The 13,645-nt window shown below is 46.8% G+C and overlaps 1 long non-coding RNA gene across 8 annotated transcripts in view; it reads left to right on the top strand.

Moving 5' to 3' along the window:
- LOC106006209 overlaps positions 1-12,263 on the top strand; it is a 41,713-nt gene extending 29,450 nt beyond the window's left edge. For 4 of the 8 annotated variants that reach the window (XR_006607969.1, XR_006607966.1, XR_006607970.1 and 1 more), the window contains 2 exons: positions 10,654-11,503; positions 11,651-12,263. This is a non-coding gene — a long non-coding RNA (uncharacterized LOC106006209). Of the gene's footprint in view, positions 1-7,029; positions 7,213-7,553; positions 7,645-10,653; positions 11,504-11,650 lie in introns of those variants that run through there. The other 4 variants (XR_006607965.1, XR_006607967.1, XR_006607968.1 and 1 more) reach the window with 2 other exon arrangements.
- Positions 12,264-13,645: the final 1,382 nt, after the last annotated feature.

The following is a 13,645-nucleotide window of genomic DNA, read 5'->3' as shown; positions in this document are numbered from 1 at the left end:
TCCATTACAAATGTAGCAATAGTCACTCTAAGAATGTTAGCGGTTACTTCTTCGACATCTCACAGCTAATAAGTAAAGGAGTTGGAACCGGAACTCAAGCCTTCTGTATGAAACCCACTGTTCCAAATCACCCCTACTCACTTTGAATGCTTGGCTCTAAGAGGTCTTAGTCTTAATGAGCTGACTTCCTTTCCCCCAGAGAACCAGCAGTTCTTTAAATGTAGAAGAAGATGGTGTTTAACAATGTCTTTTGATGTAAAAATTGAGGAAGGGGGTGGAGTTATTAGTCTTAAAGTAAAAATTCCCTTTTCCTTGCATATTTCATGGCGTAGAGTCCTGGTAAAACCTGGACGAGAAGGACTGAGTGCGGTAGGAACAGCAGACCAGGGGAGGTGATGGGGAGCAGAGGAAGAAAGGGACAGGGGAGGGCAAGAATGAGGTTCCTGGTTCTGGTTCCAAAAAATAAAAGTAACTGATACTGTTCAGCGAAGCTGTAAGGTGAAACCTCTGGGAGATTAAAGGAACAATGGCTCTTTTATTAATTTTTGCTTTGGAACTACAGAGTATATACACAGAGGCTGTGCACCTGGACTGTTTGTTAGGCTAATTGTGAAAAGAATCCTCAATCTTCTGAAAATGTAGGAGGGCATGATGTGAGGAGCTGAGTTAACACTTGGAGATGTTGAGTTTGCAAAACTAGTGAAGTCCGAGGACAGCACCGTAGAGACACTGAGTCTTGTCTCTGGGTCCCTGCCGCTGCTTCCCACCTCGCCTTCTGCCCCCCCCCCTCCCTTTTCTGAGTACTTACCACGTTATGTGTTACAGTAGTCTCTTGGGGATGCAAAGACGAAAGGTCCCAGTGCTGTCCATCCAGAAGCAGATGGTCTAATGGTGAGAGATGATTGAGGTCGCAATGGAGGTTTGATTTACTGAGTGCCAGCCCTCAAGTGGAAGCATGAATCCTCCTAAGAGAAGACTAAGAGAGGCTTCAAGAGGAAGTGAGAAGAGCACTGAGTTTTGAAGGAAGAATAGAGGCCTGCCAGGTAGTCAAGGAGCAAGGAACACATGACAGGCAGAGAGAAGACTATGTGCAAATTCACAGAAAAGTACAAGAACTTGATAGATCCAGCTACAATTAGTTCTGTGTTGCTGGAGTCATAGGGGATAGCAGAAGGTAAATGGGACATGCAGAGCCCAGATTCTGAAGGATATTGAAGTGCCGCCCTCAGTGGGTTGGATACCATCTTCTAGGTTATCGTGTTCCATTCAAGAATTCTGAGCAAGGAAGTGACAAGATCAGAAAAGGTCAGATCCATATGGATGCTAGGCAGAACAGAAGTCAAGCCAGACAGCTAGATTCATATGGATAGTGGTTAGAATCAGGGGTACCAGGAGGTAATTTCAATAGTCTAGAACAGAGACGCTGAGGGTCTAGAGTAGAGCAGGGTCAGGGGAATGGAGAAGAGAGAAACATAAGAGAGATTTAGGAAATCGATGTTTGGGAACCTGTTGATGGATTATAGACTTGATGCCTCAAAGAAGGTCCTTCCAACTTTGAAATTTTATGCTGTGATTTACATGCATATCACTCTTGATTTAGTGCAGACAGCAGCAGCCCATCTATTTCACAAAGAATGGGACTTAGTACAGGAATTAGGCTCATGCCACAGATGGAAGGACTCCAGGAGCAAAAACCAGCGTGCACCTGCCACCAGCCTTGTGAGCTCACGCCTCTGGAGCTACCGTCTGATGGAGACGGGAACTGCTGTTGCTTCCCTTACACCAGCAGGGAGTGGGATGCAGAGTTTGGCTGATGGAAAATGATTATAGATCAACACAGTCACAGAAACTCAGCCTCTGCTTCCCTTTGCCTTCCAAGCCCAGGTATCTATCTCCCTGGAAAAACCCAAATCACATCCAAACCCTAACTGCAAGGAAGTCTTAGAAATACAGTTTTTAGCCTTCTCATCCTTGTGCTGGAGGAGGGAACCCAGAGGGGGTGGGAACAATGTACCAAGTGTCACTAGGCACTGTCTAGACCAGTGGTTTATGTGGTGTTAAGTGGAAGCCATTCCTGTATTCTTAGACCACCCGACATTCTCTGTACTTCTCCAGTGGTAACACAGTAAGTCCTCAGCGATGTATTCTCCTGCTTGTGTATTTTGTGGTCATTCTTACTGGCCTTCAGATCTCTCCTCTGTGAAATGCACAAACTGAACTTCATGATTACTCAAGTCCTTTTAACATTCCACGACTCTCTTAATTCACTTGAGTAAGCCTCAGTAAAGCTTTTCAAAAATAGAAATAAAAGCCAGCAATGACACAAATGCATTGAAATTGCCCAAGAGGACTTCTTGTTTGACATCCAGTTGTCAAGAAGTGGACTTAGTTTGCTGCTGAGAGCGTTTGTTAAATGAGAAGTTGCAGCTCATAGAACCGAGAATGTAAGAGTCAAGAACGTGGAACATGAGAGAGAATCTTTGGAGTAGGTGTCTTTGGGAAGAGCTGTTGGTGAGTTGTGTGTCATTTTCAATCGAAGAAGTGGAATCAAAAGACCTGCTTCTTGAGACAAACATGTCGTGGGGCTCGATCCCGCCACCTGGAGAGCAGTTTAGGGGCTCTGTGGAATTTTGGTCTACCTCATATTGCCTGGGAAATCAAGAGGGCGGGATTTGGGCTAGCTGACTGTGATAGGGCATTGTGTTTGTGTTGCGTTTGGCCAGAACCCCAGAGTTTATTGAGACAAAGCATATATAAAGGTTTCCTGGGGGGCCTGATGTGATTCGCCAAAAGAGAGCTAATATGGGGCCATATTAGGTCCTCTCTATTAGGGCTACAGAAGTGTCTGCCAGGATAGAGTCCATTCTTCTGGGTCAAGAGAGCTGGGGAGAGGTCACCATTGTTTGGGGTCCCTGATGTATAAGCCAAGACATCCATACAAGTAAGAACTAGTTATAAACATCTGCCTGCCCAGAGACCTGGAAGCTACAATATGATAATACCAGTGAAACTAGATCTCTGGCCACCCCACCCTGCCCCCTGCTCAGTGTTTTTTTAACCTCTCTTTCCCTTCCCTCCTAACTCCCTTCCTGGCCTTCCTGGGAGCTTCAGAAGCCTCTCGCGTTGGCATCATGGGGAAGGAGAGTGGAAGCATAAAGTGGTTAAAAAAAAAAAAAAGCTTCAGGCCCCCTTCCAGGACCTTATGCTCCCTTGGCATCAGACCCAGGTGGAGGTACTAGAGAAAAGATCAGAACTTTAAATGAAGTCCAAGTTTTTGATCTTCACATGGGAGACCAGATCTTCCATTTTCTGAGTTAAGAGTGTAGTTGTGACCTAACAAGACCACAGAAATGTCTATTACCCGAAAGTGATCAGGAAAGTCATGAGCTCAGGGATCTTTCCCTGTAAGTTCCTGCAGCCTGACAGCACCTTTGGGGATACAAGTGGGGGTACTTCAGGTACTTAATCAGATGCATGATAATGTGCCCAGAGTTATGTGGTAGATTAAAGTGAGCAAGACAGAAGCAACCGGAGAACATTTTTCAAAGTGCCCTGGAGCTGCCTCTTCAGCTGTGACCCTGGCTGTGATGGAGGACCAGGAGGCAGAAATGGGTTCAGACCAGGGAGAAGGGATTCCCCGGGCTCCTCCCCAGCCCCACCAGCAGGGAGTCCCTCTCCTGGATGGTCCAGCTCTCCACGGCCTCCCAGCTCCCTGCTGTTTCTTGTAGCTCAAGCCACGGAGGCGGCAGCAGCCTGAGGTTCACACTAGACTTTCCAAGACCTGGTTGAGGATCAGACGGAGGTCAAGGAACGCACGTAGACTACCCACAGCTCTTCAGAAAGTGTTACCTTCCGTTCGTTGTCTCCTAACGCCCTTGTAGGGTAACCATGGCCGTGATTCTGTTTACTGAGGCCGACACGGAGCTGTTCGAGCTGATTAAAGCAGCGAACGTTGATGTCTCCACGGCGTGTCCTCTCTAACGGCTCGTGGAGCGAGCGTCGGGGAGCTCCGACCCGGGAAGCGTGGAGAGGGCTCGCGTCCACACGGTCGTCCCGCAGATCCTGCCGGGCCTCACCGCGTGCCGGGCGCGGGCTGCGGCGCCGGGATGCGCGACAAGAGGAGGAGGACACCGGCCCGAGCGGTGCGTCGTCTCGGGTCTCGGGCGACTGCAGGACGCGGCAGGCGAAATGCCCCCGGTGCGGACGGGGCGCTGGCTCCCCGCCGCGGCGCCCGCCGGCGTTCGGGCGACCGTTCGCGCCTGGACCAGGCAGTGGCTAAGCATGTCACACTCCTCCGGTCACTCGGTGGGCACCGGGGGACCCGCCGCGCTGCTCCCGCGACGCTACGCCGGAACGCCCGCGCCCTAGGCTCAGACCACAGGGTCCGCAGCGACCGGCGCTGGGACTGACGCTTTGCCGGCTCCTCTCCCGCGAGCAGGGGCAGGGGAAGGTGCGCACGTGCCCGGGGCGTGCGTGAGGTCGGGCGCCCGCAGGCCGCGAGGACGCTGCGGGGGGACCGCTCTGGCGGCGACCGACAGCGGCCGGGGCTTAGGAAAGGGTCTGCCCCGCTCAGAGGGGCAACGCGCTTACCCTGCGGGCAGGGGCTGGAGGACGGTGCGCATCCCTGCTTGTCTTGAAGCATGAGAAGAAAAGTGGACAGAGAGAGAGAGAGAGAGAGAGAGAGGAAAGCCCGTCGGCCCCAGGACCGCGGGAGCAACGCACAGCCCTGAGAGCGCACAGGGAGGGTGAGCACGCAGCTGGAAGAGCGGAGGGGTGTGAGTCGGGGGAGGAGCGTGTGACTGGGGGAGGAGCGTGTGAGTCAGGGGGAGGAGCATCTGACTGGGGGAGGAGCGTGTGAGTTGGGGGAGGAGCATCTGACTGGGGGGAGGAGTGTGTGGGTTGGGGGAGGAGGGTGTGAGTCAGGGGGAGGAGCATCTCACTGGGGGAGGAGCGTGTGAGTTGGGGGAGGAGCATCTGACTGGGGGGAGGAGTGTGTGAGTTGGGGGAGGAGCGTGTGAGTCAGGGGGAGGAGCATCTCACTGGGGGAGGAGCGTGTGAGTCGGGGAGGAGCGTGTGACTCAAGGGGGCGGCATGTGAGCCAGGGGGAGGTTTACCTTCTCTCCGAACCTTCAAAGCCTTCTCTCCAGGTGATGATGTCTCCTTGCAAGGGATCTGGAGAACAGGCTAGTGGAGAAGGACTGAGAAAGGGTTGATAAGCATCTCAGGAAAGGGGAATTGGCTTTTACGAGACATCAGTGTCTTAATCCAAAGGAATGTATTTCTAACGGTGGAACTTTGACGGTGGAGAGGGTCAGGTGGGTGGAGAGTGTATTTTCCATAAGCAGAGTGGCCAGCCATCCTGGTTCGCTCGGCACCGTCTCGGAACGGCTGTGCTGGCGTCTTCATTCCGGTGCCCTCTCTCACGCGCAGAAGTGGTCGGGCTTGAGAGAGAAGTGATCTGGTCCCCTTGCTTATTATAAGAGATGCTCTTACCCCAGTTCAGATCGCATCCCCGAAGCCCATTCAGCCTCTACAAATATGGCTGGCTCTCTTTCTGGTGGCTCCTGTCTTAGATCAGGGTCTGTTTTCTGGAAACTGCGTACAGTGTAAATGCAGAATAGCCTTCTGTAAGACTCAATTCTACTTACTGAGCTGTTCTACTTTTAAAAAATTTATTTGTCAGGCAGAGATCACAAGTAGGCAGAGAGGCAGAGAGAAAGAGGGAGAAGAAGGCTCCTTGCTGAGCAGAGAGCCCGATGCGGGGCTCTATCCCAGAACCTTGACCCTAGTCGAAGGCAGCCGCTTAACCCACTGAGTCACGCAGGTGCCCCTGAGCTGTTCTACTTTAAAAGACAAGTCTACCAAGATGAACCATTATCTTACACAATGCAAACATACTTTTCCCTAATTGTTTCCCCAAGGCTGTGACTCAGAGCAAATGTTTCCAATTAGGCTTGTTTCCCGGTGTGCTTACGGTTTAACACTCATGTGGGTGGTGATGTTGTTAGTAGCTTTTCCCAAAATTCCAGTTTCCACCAGACTCTTTCTTTTCTGACCTCCCAATCTTTTTCTAGTCAGTTTTATAGCATTCTAAACGTTTTTTTTTGTTTTTTTTTTTTTTTTTTGCTGTAAGAAGGATTTTTTTAAATTAATGCATGATTAAAGTGTAACATTATATTGGTTTCAGGTATATGTTGTGATGTAATATTTTTATATATTGAAAAATGATCACCACAATAAACCTAGTTAACATCTATCAGTTTCAAAAATTTTTTCTTATAATGAGAACTTGAAACATTTACTCTCAGCAACTTTCACATCTATGATACAGTATTATTAGCTAAAGTCACCATGCTGTGTATGTATTACATACTTATAGCTTATTTTTTTTTATCCCTGGAAATTTGTACCTTTTGACCCCTTCACCCATTTTCCCTGCTCCTTATTCCTCACCTCCAGCAACTGCCAGTCTGTTCTCTGTGTCTATGAGCTTGGGGGTTTTTTGTAATTGTTTTTGTTCTTTAAGGTTGCACATATAAATGAGATCATGGTATTGGTCTTTCTCTCTATAACTTATTTCACTTAGCATCATGCCCTCAAGTTTGAGCTATATTGTCACAAGTGGCAAAACTTCATTCTTTTTGGGGCGCCTGGGTGGCTCAGTGGGTTAAGCCTCTGCCTTCTCCTTAGGTCATGATCTCAGGGTCTTGGGATCAAGTCCCACATCAGGCTCTCTGCTCAGCAGGGAGCCTGCTTCCTCCCCCCTCTCTCTCTGCCTGCCTCTCTGCCAACTTGTGATCTCTGTCTGTCAAATAAATAAATAAAATCTTTAAAAAAAACTTCATTCTTTTTTATAGCTGAATAATATTTGATTGTATTTATAGATACCACGTTGTCTTTATCCACTCATTCGTCAGGGGACCTTAGATTGTTTCCATATCTTGGCTATTGTAAATAATGCTGCAGTGAACATGGGGGTGTGTATCTTCTCAAATTACTGTTTTGTTTTCCTTGGGCAAATACCCGGGAGTGCAATTGCTAGATCATAGGGTAGTTCTGTTTTTACTTTTTTGGGGGCATCTCCATACTCTTTTCCAGAGTGGCCACACCCACTTACACGCCCGCCGGCAATAGCCAGGGGCCCCCTTTTCTCTACATCTTTACCAATATTTGTTATTTGTCTTTTTCATGAACCATTCTGGTAGGAGGGGGGTAAGTCTTACTGTGGTTTTGATTCACGTTTCCTTGAAGATGGGTGATGCTGAGCACCTTTCCAGTAGCTGTGGGTCATTTGTATGCTTTCATTCTAAATTATTCTTTAACGGTGCCCTGTTTCAGCCATTAGGTGGTGAACTTCTTTACCTCAAAGACCAAAGATCTTCCTATTCTTCTACCTAGGGCACTGCTAAGCCCATAGCTGTGTTCAATAAGTATATTTTTATTAAATGGGTGATTACTTGGGGATTCTAGTGTGCTTTGGAAATACAGAGTTCTGCCTCCTTAAGGGGCTGCAAAGAATTTAAGAGGTGGTACAATCTGCTCCTCCCTTCAAGGTGATTAAGTTTGTTACAAGATGATGGGACAACAGCAACTACCTGGTCAGGCTCTTGGACTTTTTATGGACTTCCCCAGTTTTCAAATTCCGTAAGTAGTCTGTGGTTTGGATACCAAACTGAGCAGGAGTGGTTTGCACAGGGTGCCTGCCTATTGCTTGGCTTCGCTGGGCAACAGACTAGGGTTTTGGAGGGGATGAAAGAGTTTACTTTGGACCTCCTGGTAAAGTGTGGGAAGCCTGGTGCTCACCAGACAAGATGGTTATTGCAGAATGCGTGAGGATCTGGAGATATTTTCCATATCATGTAGTATCTTGTAATTCTCACTATTGCATTTTGCTAGATTTAAGGGAGTTTTTGAGCATCTGCAACTGTATGCAGAGATCTTGATTTCTTACTATTTCTGGATCTCTGGCTTCATTCTATCACATATCCAGGACTGTTCTTACCACAGACATACTCCTGTACATGCTTGTCTGGGCCCATGCCTCACTGGTTCTGTCTTATCCCAGGGACAGAAGGAGGGAGACAGGGAAAAAGATTTAGACTTTCCTTTCCTGAAGCTTCTGCCGATACCAGATCAGATGGTACATCACCTTGCAGTGACCCCTCTCGTTAGCCGGGAGGATGCCCTGGGCCATGGGAGGAAGGCTACAGGGACCAAAGGGCAGGATCCCTTTTCCTCTGTCCTGTGACTTTTTCCCTTTCTTGACACTGCCCTGCTCACCAGTGAACATAAGCTCTACTGGATCCTTGTCGTGGAGATCTTTCGCTGTAGCGGTACGTTTCTTTGTCTTTCTCAGCGATTGGGACTTCAGATAGTATCGGGGAAGTTAATCTTCCGGATCCACCCGTCATGTCGAGCCTCTCTTTTGGGGGTGACAGCCTCACCCCACTGGCATTTACACTGCTCTCATCATTTCTCTGCACATACCCTGCCTGCCGGGATGTCGAACACCTGAATGCCCATCACGCATACCACATTCCTTCTCCTCTTCCTGATGCTGGGGGTGGGGGCCCTTCCACTTTCATTTTGTCCATACAAGTCTTCTCCGTATAAGACTTGTATGGTCTTATCAAGACCCAGAACAAACTTTACTGTCCCCAAGGAGGCTTCCTAACCCCTGCACTCGCTGCTGCTGAGCTCCGAGAGATCAAACACTGTGTCCCACACTGCTCAATGTTGCAGACTTCCAGGGATTGTCTGCTCATGGTCTCATGAATGTTAATGACCTGTGTAGAGATATTTCATATTTCCTATCATGTATACTTTTAATTTTATCTTCATCAGCACCTAGTGGAGAGCTGGGTATTCATCAGGAGCTCCGTAAATAAATGTGGATTTAACCTGATGACCCCTAAGTGTTTCCTTTTTGTGACACAGAACAGTGATTAGCTATCTGCCTGAGTACTATCTGTACCACAGGATTTGGAACAGACGTCATGTCTTTCCACAGGAATGCTTGGGCCCATTCTTCTTTGTTTTGCATATAATACACTATGTTTTCCTTTTCAGACATGTCCATGCCAAATTTTTTTTTTTTTTTTTTTTGTCATTGCAATTGGTTGCAAAACACATTCTCTACATCTCTTGTGTTATGTGAAACTAGTTTTGGGTTATGAATCCACTTAAATCCATGGGATTTTGGCATACGTTTTTCTTCTGACTTGGCTGAGGGGGCAGTGGGGAAGGTGGTGAGTTAGATGCTGAGAAGGTTCTTGAGTTGGAGATTAGGTCAGTCACTCCACAAAGATGACTTACTGCTTAACCAAAGGCATCCCCATAGCTGAAAACCCCTGGCATCAACCAAGCCTGGTTTCCCCAGACTGCTATTCAATTCAGTTAAATTCATTCACTAACTCATTTAGTCATTGATTAAAATATATATATGCCTACTACTTGCCAAGTCCAGTTGTGGGCACCAGGGATTCAGTGTGAATAACTTGATAATGAGCTATTGAGGAGTCACAGGAGATGTGGGGACAAAGGAGGCACTACGGTTCCAGCATTCACAGGTCACCTCTCATGGATGTGTCTGTGCAGAGAAGAGTGGCAGTGGAGGGGAGAGACTGAGACAAGTGCACGCATTACTCTGGTGGGGTTGTTGGGGTTGGTCACCATCAACATTGCGTATTTCCTGTGTCTCTAAAGCTAGAGGACTGGACCAGATCACTTTCTTTGCCCTTTATTCTTTCTTTCCAGTCTTTCTTTTATTCTTTAAAAGAATATTACATATAGGGGTATCTGGGTGGCTCACTGGGTTAGAGCCTCTGCCTTCAGCTCAGGTCATGATCTCAGGGTCCTGGGATCAAGCCCCGCATCAGACTCTGCTCAGCAGGGAGCCTGCTTCCTCCTCTCTCTGCCTCTCTGCCTGCTTGTGATCTCTCTCTGTCAAATAAATAAATAAAATCTTAAAAAAAAGAATATTACATATAATATATAATGATAATACTAGAAGTGTAATAACATGAAATATGAGATGAAATATTTTAATTATTATATTCTTTATTTTCTATTATTCTATGATATTTAAACAATTAATTTGTGTATATATATTTTAAAAGATTTTTTACTTATTTATTTGACAGGGAGAGAGAGATCTCAAGCAGGCAGAGAAGCAGGCTGAGATAGAGGGGGAAGCAGGTTCCCTGCCGAGCAGAGAGCCTGACGTGGGGCTCGATCCCAGGACCCTGAGATCAAGACCTGAGCCAAAGGCAGAGGCTTAACCCAATGAACCACCCATATAAAAAAAAAATATATATATATATATATTTTATATAAAAATATAAAAATATATATTTTTTACATATAAAAATGTATATATTTTTTATTCATTGTTTTCCTCCAATAGAATGTAACCTTTGTAATAGTAGGGACTATTTCTATCTGATTCACTGGTAGTTCCTAGGGCCTGGGATAGACTCTAGCATGTAATAAACATCTAATAATTATGATGAATTCTATCCTAAATATTATCATTTTTACTGAGACTTTTGGACTGGAAAACAGAATAATGGTTTTGGAGCTGGAAGCATTAGCACCGAAATGCTATTTGCAGCAGATTATGTTGCCTCCCGTAGTGTGTTTATTGTTCTGCAGGAAGAAGACTGACTGAGGAGAGGTGAGGGGGATAACATGAAATGTTACTGAATAACCCGGAACACTGCCAGGACGACGGTTATGTGAGGATGCAAGGGACGCACACTTGGATAGGAGTTTGCCATTATCTTGTTGGAAAGTTTTCAGGAAGTCATTATTTTCTTAATTGAAAGCTCTGGGTCTTAACTTGCTAGTTTAGTGCCTCCCTTTAATTTATACACGTTTGGGAAAGGAAGATTAATATTTCCAGTTACGCCTTCCCCTAGAGGCTCCTGTTTGCCTATACACAGAGAATTTTCCATCTGTTGGTTTTGCTGCCGCTCTCTGAGCTGATCCTTGAGCCAGTCCACGGCCGGGGGGGGGAAGCGCACACTGGCCCGCTGCAGGGTCTGGGGGGAGTCTTGCTTTAGTAATACTCGTGTCCGACAGAAGCTCTTCACTGGTCTCCTCACCAAGCCTTTTGAGAAGTCCTGCTGCACTGGGCCCTCCGCAGCCACGAGAAAGCGCAGATTTCTAACTACCGGCGGCGGCGTTAGCGTCCAAGGGCCCGAGCTGCTCACGCCACACTGCCTTTAAACTGAGGCCATGCGTGCTCGTTTGCGCTGGTCCCGGCTGATCACGGAGGGCGGCAGGGACACTGCACATGTCTATTCCTTATAGACACAGGACTCATCTGATGCCCAACTTTGGGTCTGCAGTTCTCCCAGGGCCTGGCCTTGACACACCTTTCTTAGACTGCTCAGTGGTCTAGGACTCTTCAGCCAGCTGTCCTGCCCCTGCTTTGTGAAGACCAGCGCCCTACCTGACCGCTGTTCCTGCCTCCCCGCTGTCTCCCTGTTACCGTTCACAGGTAGGCTTTCTCCTAATAAAATCCTGGCTTGCTTAGTCCTGTTGGCTTCTCCTTCTGGAAGAACCCTGGACTAACACACCCATTCTCTATGACTGCACTTTTACCCTCTTTTTGAAATCAGAACTGAACTTCTGTTCTGATCCTTAGGCCACTCGACTGGGGCTCTGATATTGTCTGGTTCTGGGCAGTATTCTCTCCTCTTCAGTCAGATGCGGAATCTCTCCCACATGCCATTTGCTTCTGGCGGGACTCGAAATGGATGGGCCATCTGGACTGACCGTGTTCTTCCAGAAATGTCTGCAAGAATTCGACTATTGCTACTACCCAGAAACTCATCGTCTTGTCATTGTTATTGCTAAGACCAAAAAATCGACTTGTGCTCCTCATGGATATCAACAAGGAGCTGATCTAAGTTGCAGACTGGAATTTTTCTTTAATCACTGGCCACCTTTCTGTGGTGTTAGTCCTGGGACCAGCTGGTTAGGTACTTAAGCCTGTGGCCTGCATGATTTGGGGGATCTGTTCCCTTTACAGCAGCCTATAGCTGATGTCCTAGCCTCCCCTGTATCAAGAGTTAGAGGACCAGTAACCCAGAAAAGAAATGACATGTTTTCAGAAATCTTTATTAAGAATGAATTTCAGGGGCACCTGGGTGGCTCAGTGGGTTAAGCCTCTGCCTTCAGCTCAGCTCATGATCTCAGGGTCCTGGGATCAAGCCCTGCATCAGGGCTCTCTGCTCAGCGGGGAGCCTGCTTCCCCACACCCCTGCCTGCCTCTCTGTCTACTTGTGATATCTGTCTGTCAAATAAATAAATAAAATCTTCTAAAAAAAGAGTGAATCACAGATTATTTATTGGGATTGATGTGAAAGCAGAAGAAAGATGAAAGCAGTGGATATTTGAGTGACACAGAAAATATTCCAAGCAGCACAAAAGCCAAAGGACAAGCCTGCAACTTCCAAGTAAAGCCCCATTACTGTCACGGATTTTTCAATGTCAGGGAGTACCTTAGGCTTTCTACATACTTGTGTCGTGGACTCAACCAGAATTGAAATCTCAGTTTGTCAGACACCCACCCAGTTACACAACATGCAGGAGGCTATGGATTTCCACATCGGTTATCGTATTACAGCATAATCCCTTTGGCAATCAGAAATAGGCAATTATCCTGACCAGCTCCTGTTTCCAACTTAGCGAGCTCTTTATCTTCAGCGCTTCAACCAAACTTAAACTGGTAACTGAGTGTGAGAAGCTGTGAATACAGTAGAGACAAAGGCTACAGGAAAATGTTCGAGCAGTGTAGGCACCATCTAAAGATTAGAAATCATAGTCAGAACTTCCTTTATTAAAGAGTGTTATATTTTTTGCAAAAAGATTTTAAAATTTTATTTGAGAGTGACAATGAGCAAGAGAGAGCACAAGCCAAGGAGTCCCATGTGGGACTCGATCCCAGGACCCTGAGATCATGACCTGAGCTGAAGGCAGAGGCTTAAGAGACTGAGCCACCCAGGCGCCCCTAAATAGTGTTATCTTAACCTAAGGAAACTGTCAAGAGAGAGAGATGGTTTTCTAGATTGTAAGTGCTTCCCTCCAATGCTTTGTGTTGAGGATTAGCCCACACCCTGCCAGGGAACTGGAAGATCTCTGGATGTACCACTCCTTCCTGTGTATTTCCTCTTCTGTGATGTGGGCGGGGAGCATGTCCTGGCTGGCTTTCACGCTCTTCTTAAAAAAAGGACAAGGTCAACTTGAAGGCGCTTGGAGAACACAAAGGTTATCTGCTAAAGATGGTGAGAACAGTGAACCAGGTTAATCATGTGCCTCTGCACTTCAGGCAGCAGCTGATTTGCCACATGACTTAGGAATAGGGGTTTCCTTTCATTACTTGACTTTTAACTCTCAAATAGTATCAAAATGAGTAATGTCTTCAGTTGGTATAATTGTAAAAAAGAGGGATTGTTTCAAGAAGATAAACTTCTTCTGTCTTTAAAGTATTCCCAATTACTTTTATAAATGTGAATGAATCAAGTAATGCGCAAATTTGTCTTTGCCCGGGTCTATCATTTTAAACCTTTTTTCAAGAATAATAGACGGAACTGTGGAGGTAGAAGGAAGTGAAAACATTTGCTGACGCTGTGCATAG

Source organism: Mustela putorius, unplaced genomic scaffold (genome assembly GCF_011764305.1).
Source record: "Mustela putorius furo isolate JIRA1106 unplaced genomic scaffold, ASM1176430v1.1 tig00000785_pilon_pilon_pilon, whole genome shotgun sequence".
Lineage (NCBI taxonomy): Eukaryota > Metazoa > Chordata > Mammalia > Carnivora > Mustelidae > Mustela > Mustela putorius.
Note: the sequence above shows the minus strand (reverse complement) of the source record. Positions and strands in the feature narration are given on the sequence as shown.